Source organism: Phascolarctos cinereus, unplaced genomic scaffold, assembly GCF_003287225.1.
Source record: "Phascolarctos cinereus isolate Bilbo 61053 unplaced genomic scaffold, phaCin_HiC Scaffold_4;HRSCAF=312, whole genome shotgun sequence".
Lineage (NCBI taxonomy): Eukaryota > Metazoa > Chordata > Mammalia > Diprotodontia > Phascolarctidae > Phascolarctos > Phascolarctos cinereus.
The window spans coordinates 193,041,301-193,049,893 of NW_027555847.1; the positions used below are offsets into that span (position 1 = coordinate 193,041,301).

Genomic DNA, 8,593 nt, shown 5'->3' on the forward strand with positions numbered 1-8,593 from the left:
AAGTGTAGCAATAAATACAGAAGTACAAGTTGAAATGTGCACAAAAAATCATTTATAATTCATATTAATTCTCTCTCTCTCTCTCCATCTCACCATCTCTCTTTCTCATTGTCTCTGCCTGAATTAATCATTTGGATGGCATTATGATTTTTTCTGCTGATGCTTTGCTTCTTTCCATCACTAATTATTGAAGGAAGTTCTTTCATTGCCACTCCTATGCATCAATCTCCCATAGCATCATTTCTTCTTTTCAGTTTGGAGAATATTCTCAAAATAGTATTGGCTCATTTATCCACTATTCCCTAGCGAATTGGGAATTCCACATATGTGGAATGCTTATGGGAATACTGTTTTCACTATGGAAGGTGGGCAAAGAGCCAATTTCTTTAACCAGTTTGGGTTGCACAATAGGACACTATTCTCGCAAAAGGACTACACTTCAGGATCTCCTGGTTCCAGACACCCATCATCAATGACTTCCATGCCCAGCCCACAAGATCTCTTCTCCTACAGGCTCCAAAGATCTCCAGATGGTGAACATTTCCCTTTGTGTGCTCTCCTGATCCAATGCTCTGGAGCTGCCCTGCATGTACTAGTGCCTAGGGTTGGACTATGAGGAGCATGTGGTGCCCTCTATGATGAATGAGGTGCTCAAGAGTGTTGTAGACAAATTTAGTGCCTCACAGCTTGTCACACAGAACACTCATGTGTCTTTGTTGATTGGGTGGAAGCTGACAGAATGGGCCCAGGACTTTAGCTTCATTCTGGACTATGTGGCCATCACATAGCTGAGCTTCAGCAGAGCATATATGGCCATAGTGGAAGCCAAACAAGTGGCCCAGCAAGAGACCCAGAGGTTCAATTTCTGGTGGAAAAGGCAAAACAGGATCAACCACAGAAAATTGCATAAGCTGAGGGTGAAACTGAGGCTGCCAAGATGCTCGGGGAAGCTCTGTGCAAGAACCCTGGCTACATCAAACTTTGTAAAATCCCAGCTGCCCAGAACATCTCCTTATTGCCACATCTCAGAACCAAATCTATTTCATTGCTGACAACTTTGTGCTGAACTTGCAGGATGAAAGATTTACTAGAGGAAGTGAAAATTTCATCAGGGGCAAGAAATAAAGGCTTCCTCATGACCTCAAGAGAAAGCTGTTCTCTTCCACCCTGATTTAGTCTTGAATGAGCAGGCAGATAGCTACCTCACCCTCACCCCACCATCATGTGACTTTCCTCCACCACCACCCACCATTCCCTCCCCAACTCATTGAATAAATGAAGAGTGACAGATGATCTTTTCCCCAATTCCCTTCCCATATTTTTCAGGGGCTTTGGGGTAGAAAGACTGTGTGATTTCTCAGTAATTTCCTAGCTAGCTTACTCCAATGCCAGGAGGAGATAGTAGACAACCTAGCAATTCTTAATTTATTTTTTTATTGCTTAAGTGGAAAAAATTCATGGAAGGGAAAAATAAAAATTTAAATGTAAGTGCTTAAATGCTAATATTTTTTATTAGACAGGTTTTTTAATTTTCCTGTCCAGGTAGCATTTTGGATGAAAGATGTTTAAAGTATATAAAATCTCATATTTCTTAAATAGAATATTTTCTATGTGAAGGGACTAAACTGAATCCAACAGCACTGGCTAAGGATTAAATTGTCACATGTTTGAATCATGCCTAGAAAAAGAGTGAATGAGGGCTCAGAGAGGACATGCCAGAACTCATAAATTAAGGCAGCGGAAAAAATACAGAGGCATAGTTCTTACTTCTAGGGTTTTGGGAATCATTGGGGATGTTTACAGGGCAGTACCTCAGGCTGGAGTTGAAGTGTTTATCCAACACATTCTCTATTTTTTAAACTATTTTTATTTTCAGATGCAAATACTCTTTTTCCATTAACTCCCTCCCTCACTCATTGAGAAAATAAGAAATAAAATAATCATTAGACATATGACATCATTGAAAACCTATTTTGGTATAAGCCATCTTCCAAAAAGAAAAGAAAAGAAAGTTGAAGAGTTAACATAACATTCTCTATTTTAAATTTTATTTTCATTTTCAGTTTTAAATTCTTTTCAATAATTCCCTACCTACCCATTGAGAAGGCAAGAAATAATACCCATTACACATACAAAGTCATACAAAACATATTTCTACAGTAGAAGGAAGGAAGGAAGGAAGGAAGGAAGGAAGGAGGGAAAGAAGGAAGAAGGAAGTTGAAAGATTTATACGATGGTATCTTTTTTAATAATTTTAATTTTATTTTCACTTCCAAATTCTCTTTCCAATAATGACTTCTACTACCCATTGAAAAGGCAAGAAATAAGATACAAATTAGACATATGAAGTTATGCAAAGCCTATTTCTATATTAGCCATGTTTCTCATAAAAACAATGAAAAAATAAGGAAAACAATATGCTTCAATTTCCACTTTGAGTCCATTGGTTGTCTATCTGGAAGAGGATACCATTTTATATGAAAGAGATGTTAACCAACTATCTCTGGGTACTTCCACATTAAAAAAAATTAGAAAAGGAGCAAAAAAAGGAGACATCTTGTTCAAAGCTTTATAACTGAGCAATAATTACATACAAATACATAGTTGTGTGCATTAATATATGTGTATAGATACACGTGCATATATATATACATATATGTATACATACACACACATAAACACCCAGAGATTGCCAGTATAATTGATTATATATCAGGAAATAAATTATACATTTATTGAATGCTTTCCATATGCTCAATAAGTTGTTATCTAAACAATATTGAGGATGGCACAACATTAGGGTAAAAAAGGAGAATCTCAATCATCAAGATGTTTTGTCTACATCTTACCAAATACCCAGAGATTTGTAATCTACATATGATGCTGGAGCTGTCTTCAGTAAAATAATCTTCTCTTCATTTTCTCTTTTTGCCTTCTTCTGACTGACAATATTTTGTCCTGAAAATATGTTATATACAAAGTCCCATTTGGTCAGAAAGTGGGTTTTCTTCATTATGGTCTCAAAAATTCAAACGCATATGTAATCTAATCCACTGGGGAGTTCCTTCAAATGACACATATCACAATTTACCCGTGCTTACTATAATGCAGTTTGTTATAATGACTTCTACAAATATTTTCCATGTTTCCTCAGTTTATTGCCCTTTGATTTTCATCCTTAAATACCTCTTACATGACTTTGCTTACTTGGGTAAATTTTCAAAACTTTTTAAAGGCATATTATATGTTCCATTGCCTCTCTGTGCTCTATGAGGCAATACCTTTCATAATAGTCTGTCATTTTTTTCATTAAAATTGATGTATTAGTTTATATTTAATCTCCCTTTGGCAGCTATCTTTTTCCATTTGGCAAATAGCACTGATGTTTGCCAACTGAAAAACTTTCAGTGAAATCCTTACTATTTTCATCATCATGATCATTACTACCACCACTACCACTGAACTTTCCTGTTCAGAGATAACTTTCTCTGAAGGGGCTAGATTTATACAGTCTTCCATAAGTATGTTGTGGGGATACCTATGTTGTTAGTAACTATGTTGAAATAAAGAGTACCAAATTCTACGTACGTAAATGTGTCATTTAACTTCAGTTATTTTATTTTCTTCTCTGTGAAAGGAACAGAAAAATGTAATTTTAATAATGGAGGCTCAGATGGAATTCAAATTGGGCTTTTTCAAATTAGTAAGTTTGGCACAGGCAGACAAATTCTTAATTGATGAGACAAAGGATATTTTTTGTCCTGGTTACAGTAATGGATGGATCTCATATTATTATTTTTGTTTGGTGCAAGTAAACATCATTTCATTCCTCTCAGAGTCTCCCTACTTCACTCCCTGACTACTCCTTGGGGGAAAGACAAAACATATTTAGTCTAGTTCCATTTGAGATATATTAATTTTTCTACATATAGTTCTAAATTCAAGAGAAATGAACTGAATATTTCAGGCAGGATCAGCTTCTGATTTCCTGGGGAAAGTTAAGCATTTCTCCAGGTACTTGTGGAGTAACCTATATTTTGGGAAGTTTTTCTAAACAAATGTATCCATTCTTATTAATTAATTTATTTTTAGTTTTCAACATTAACTTCCACAATATTTTGAATTCCAAATTTTCTCCCCATCTCATCCCTCCCCCCACCTCAAGATGGCATGCATTCTAAATATCCCTTCCCTTAACCTGCTCTCCCTTCTATGTTTCCCTACCTTCTCTTTTCCCCTTCTCCTTCAATTTTCCTGTAGCGCAGGTTAGATTCTATACCCCATTTCCTGTACATCTCATTTCCCAGTTGCACCTGAAAGCAATTGTTTTCACATTTGTTTTTAAACCTTTGGGTTCCAAATTTTCTCCATTCTTCTCCCCCCACTAACCTTCATTAAAAAGGCAAGCAACGTGATACAGGTTATACATGTGTAGTCATGCAAAACCTTCCATAGTAGTCATGTTGTGAAAAATTAAGTATATTTCCCTTAATCCTATCCTACTCCCCATTTATTCTATTCTCTTTTGACCCTGTCCCTCCTTAGAAGTACTTGCTTCTGCTTACCTCTTCCCCCAATCTGCCCTCTCCTCTATCATCCCCCTGCTCTCTTGTCCCCTTCCCCCTCATTTTCCCATAGGGTAAGATAGATTTCCATACTCAATTGAGTGTGTATGTTATTCCCTCCTTAAGCCAAATCTGATGAGAATAAGATTCACTCATTCCCTCTCACCTTCCCCCACTTCCCTTCCACTGTAAAAGCCTTTTCTTGTCTGTTTTATGTTAAGACAATTTGCCCCATTCTACTTCTGCCTTTCTCCTTCTCCCAGTATAATCCTCTCTCACCCCTTAATTTTATTCCCCAAATATCATCCCTTCATCTTCAACTCACTCTGTGCCATCTATCTATCAATCTAGCTATCAATCTATCATATCTATCTATCTATCTATCTATCTATCTATCTATCTATCTATCTATCCATCTAGTTTTTCCCTCCAACTACCCTAATATTGACAAAGGTCTCATGTGTTACAAATATCATCTTTCCATGCAGAAATGTAAACAGTTCAACCTTACTAAGTCCCTTATGATTTTTTTTCCTGTTTATCTCTTCATGTTTCTCTTGAGTCTTGTATTTGAAGGTCAAATTTTCTATTCAGCTATGGTCTTTTCATCAAGAATACTTGAAAGTCCTCTATTTTACTGAATGTCCATTTGAAATGAAAAGTCATAGACAAGAAAATATCAAAATATTGATGATTTAATGGTAAATCGTGCCCCTCTACCAATTTAAATTTCAATATCACCATTCTTTAGTAGATATTGCTATGAATTTCTGTTGCCCATGGCAAATCACCTCTTTTTGAAAAGTCTTGTGATGATTTTTCATGGGCATTTTTGTTTAGTTGGACAAAAAAGTTAATTGAAAGCCATAAGGGCCATTGAAATAGTTAAGTCTTAAGAAAAAAAAAGTGAAAAAAAAGTTTTATTTTCTTCTTTTCAAAAGTGGGTGTAGATGGGGGCTAAGCCAAGATGGCAGAGTAAAAGCAGTGACTTGCTTGAGCTCCCCAAAACCCCTCCAAATATCTGTAAAAAATGGCTCTAAACAAATTCTAAAGCAGCAGAACTCACAAAAAGACAGAGCAAAACAAATTTCCAGCCCAAGAGAACCTGAATGGTTGATCAGAAAAGTAGATATCACTGAGTAGGGAGAGTAACAAAATTTGGGATGGGCTTGCAGGCAAAACAGGCCCTGATCATACTACCTGGAAGAACTGAAAATTTACAAGTCCCTGGAAGTATCTCTGAAAACAGTTGCACAAAACCCCTAAAGCTTGGGACAGTATATTCCCACACTGGAAGCAGATCCTACCCTCCTACCTTAACAAAAAGTTTATAACTCAAGTAATTGCCTGGGATCATAAGCAAGTAGTGCACAAAAGAGACAGACCATAAAATGTTACTTTGTTGACAAAGAAGACCAAAACATAAAACCAGAAGACAACAAAGTCAAAGCTCCTACATCCAAAGCATCCAAGAAAAATATGAATTAGTCCTAGGGCATGGAAGAGCTCAAAAAGGATTTTGAGAAGCAAGTAAGAGAAGTAGAGGAAACACTAAGAGTGATGCAAGGAGTCATGAAAAATAAGTCAACAGCTTGCTAAAGAAGATCCAAAAAATGCTGAAGAAAATAACACCTTAAAAATTAGGTTAACCCAAATGACAAAAGAGGTCCAAAAAGCCAATGAGGAGAAGAATGCCCTAAAAAGCAAAACTGGCCAATGAAAAAGGAAATCCAAAAGCTTATTGAAGAAAATACTTCCTTAAAAATTAAAATGGAGGGACAGCTAAGTGGTGCAGTGGATAGAGCATCAGCCCTGAAGTCAGGAGGACCTGAGTTCAAATCCAGCCTCAGACCAAACATTTGTCATTTACTAGCTGTGTGACCCTGGGCAAGTCACTTAACCCCAATTGCCTAAATAAATAAATGAAAATAAATTTTAAAAAAATTAAAAAAAAGTAGAATGGAGCAATTGGAAGCTAGTGACTTTATGAGAAATCAAGACACTGTAAAACAAATCCAGAAGAATGAAAAAAGAGAAAACAATGTGAAATATCTCATTGGAAAAACAACTGACCTGGGAAATAGATCCAGGAGACAGAATTTAAAAATTATTGGACTGTCTGAAAGCCACGATCAAAAAAGAGCCTAGACATCTTCCAAGATATTATCAAGGAAAACTGCCCTGATATTTTATAACTTGAGGGCAAAATAGAAATTGAAAGAATCCACTGATCACCTCCTGAAAGAGACCCCCTAAGGAAAGCTCCTAGGAATATTGTAGTCAAATTCCAGGGTTCCCAGGTTGAGAAGAAAGTATTGCAAACAGCCAGAAATAAACAATTCAAGTATTGTGGAAAAGCAATCAGGATAACACAAGATTTAGCAGCTTCCACCTTAAGGGACAACAGGAATTGGAATATAATATTCCTGCAGGGCAAAGGAGATAGGATTACAACCAAGAATTACCTATCCAACGAAAACTAAACATAATCATTCAGGGGGGGAAATAGACATTCAGTGAAATAAAGGACTTTCAAGCATTTGTGATGAAAAGACCACAGCTGAATAGAAAATTTGACTTTCAAGTATAAGACTCAAGCAAAACATGTAGAGGTAAACAGGAAAGAGAAATCATAAGAGATTTATTAAGGTTGCACTGCTTACATTCTGCACGGAAAGAATATTTGTAACTCATGAGACCTTTGTCAGTATTAAAGTAGTTGGAGGGAAAAATATTTACTGTATGTATGTATGTATGTAGATAGATAGGTGGATAGATAAATAGAGAGATGATAGATAAATAGATAGATAGATAGATAGATAGATAGATAGATAGATAGATAGATAGATAGATAGACAGATAGATAGATGGGTGGAACAGGGTGAGTTGAAGATGAAGGGATGATATCTGGAGAATTAAATTAAAGGGTGAGAGAGGATTATACAGATAGGAGAAAGGGAGAGGTAGAATGGGGTAAATGATCTCACATAAAACAGACAAGAAAAGGCTTTTACAGGGAGAGGAAATTGGGGAAGGTGAGAGGCAATGAGTGAATTTCATTCTCATATGATTTGGCTTAAGGAGAGAATAGCATACACACTCAACTGAGTATGGAAATCTATCTTACCCTACAAGAAAATGGGGGGGGGGAAGAGAGCAAGAGAGCAGGGAGATAATAGAGGGGAGGGCAGATGGGGGGAGTGGGTAATCAAAAGCAAGCACTTCTAAGGAGCAACAGGGTCAAAAAGAGAATCAAATAAATGGAGGATTAAGGGAAATATACTTAGTTTTTCACAATATGACTACCATGGAAGTGTTTTGTATGACTACACACGTATAACCTGTATTGAGTTGCTTGCCTTCTCAATGAGGGTGGCTGGGAGGAAAGAAGGGAGAAAACTTGGAGCCCAAAGTTTTAAAAACACATGTTAAAAAACTGTTTTCACATGCAACTCAAATATAAGATATGCAGGAAACAGTATAGAAATCTATCCTGCCGTATAGGAAAATTGAAGGGTAAAGGGATAAGAGAAGGAGGGGAGAAATAGAAGGGAAGGAAGATTAGGAGAAGGGGTATTCAGAATGCATGCCATCTTGGAGTCAGGGGAGGGATGAGATGGGGAGAAAATTTGAAACTCAAAATCTTGTGGAATGATGAAAACTAAAAATATATAAATTAATAAAAAATTTTAAAGTTGGTGTATTTATATTGAAAATTCCATAGTTGTCAAACAATAGATGCATTGCTTAATTTTACTGAACTTCCCCCATCCCTGCCCCTTTCTATTTTCAGTCTTTGTTACAAAGGATTGCTCAGTGGATTGGAACAAAGTAAGGATACCTTTGGAAATGAAATTCGTGCAAAATTGAAAGACATAAAGATTTTGAATGAGACAAACCAGGAAATATTGGTTCAGTCTGGATTTTTATGTTTATTCTTGTGAGGACCTTCTGAGTGGCAAGAAATAAGGACATTTCCCCAACTCTCAGTTTCTGTGCATCAATGGTCAAATGATAAAGGTAGAGAC

The 8,593-nt window shown here is 36.4% G+C and overlaps 1 pseudogene; it reads left to right on the forward strand.

Annotated features, from left to right (window-relative positions):
- Window positions 1-325: 325 nt before the first annotated feature.
- On the forward strand, window positions 326-1,125 carry LOC110196658 (prohibitin-2 pseudogene; annotated as a pseudogene).
- The last annotated feature ends 7,468 nt before the right edge of the window (window positions 1,126-8,593 follow it).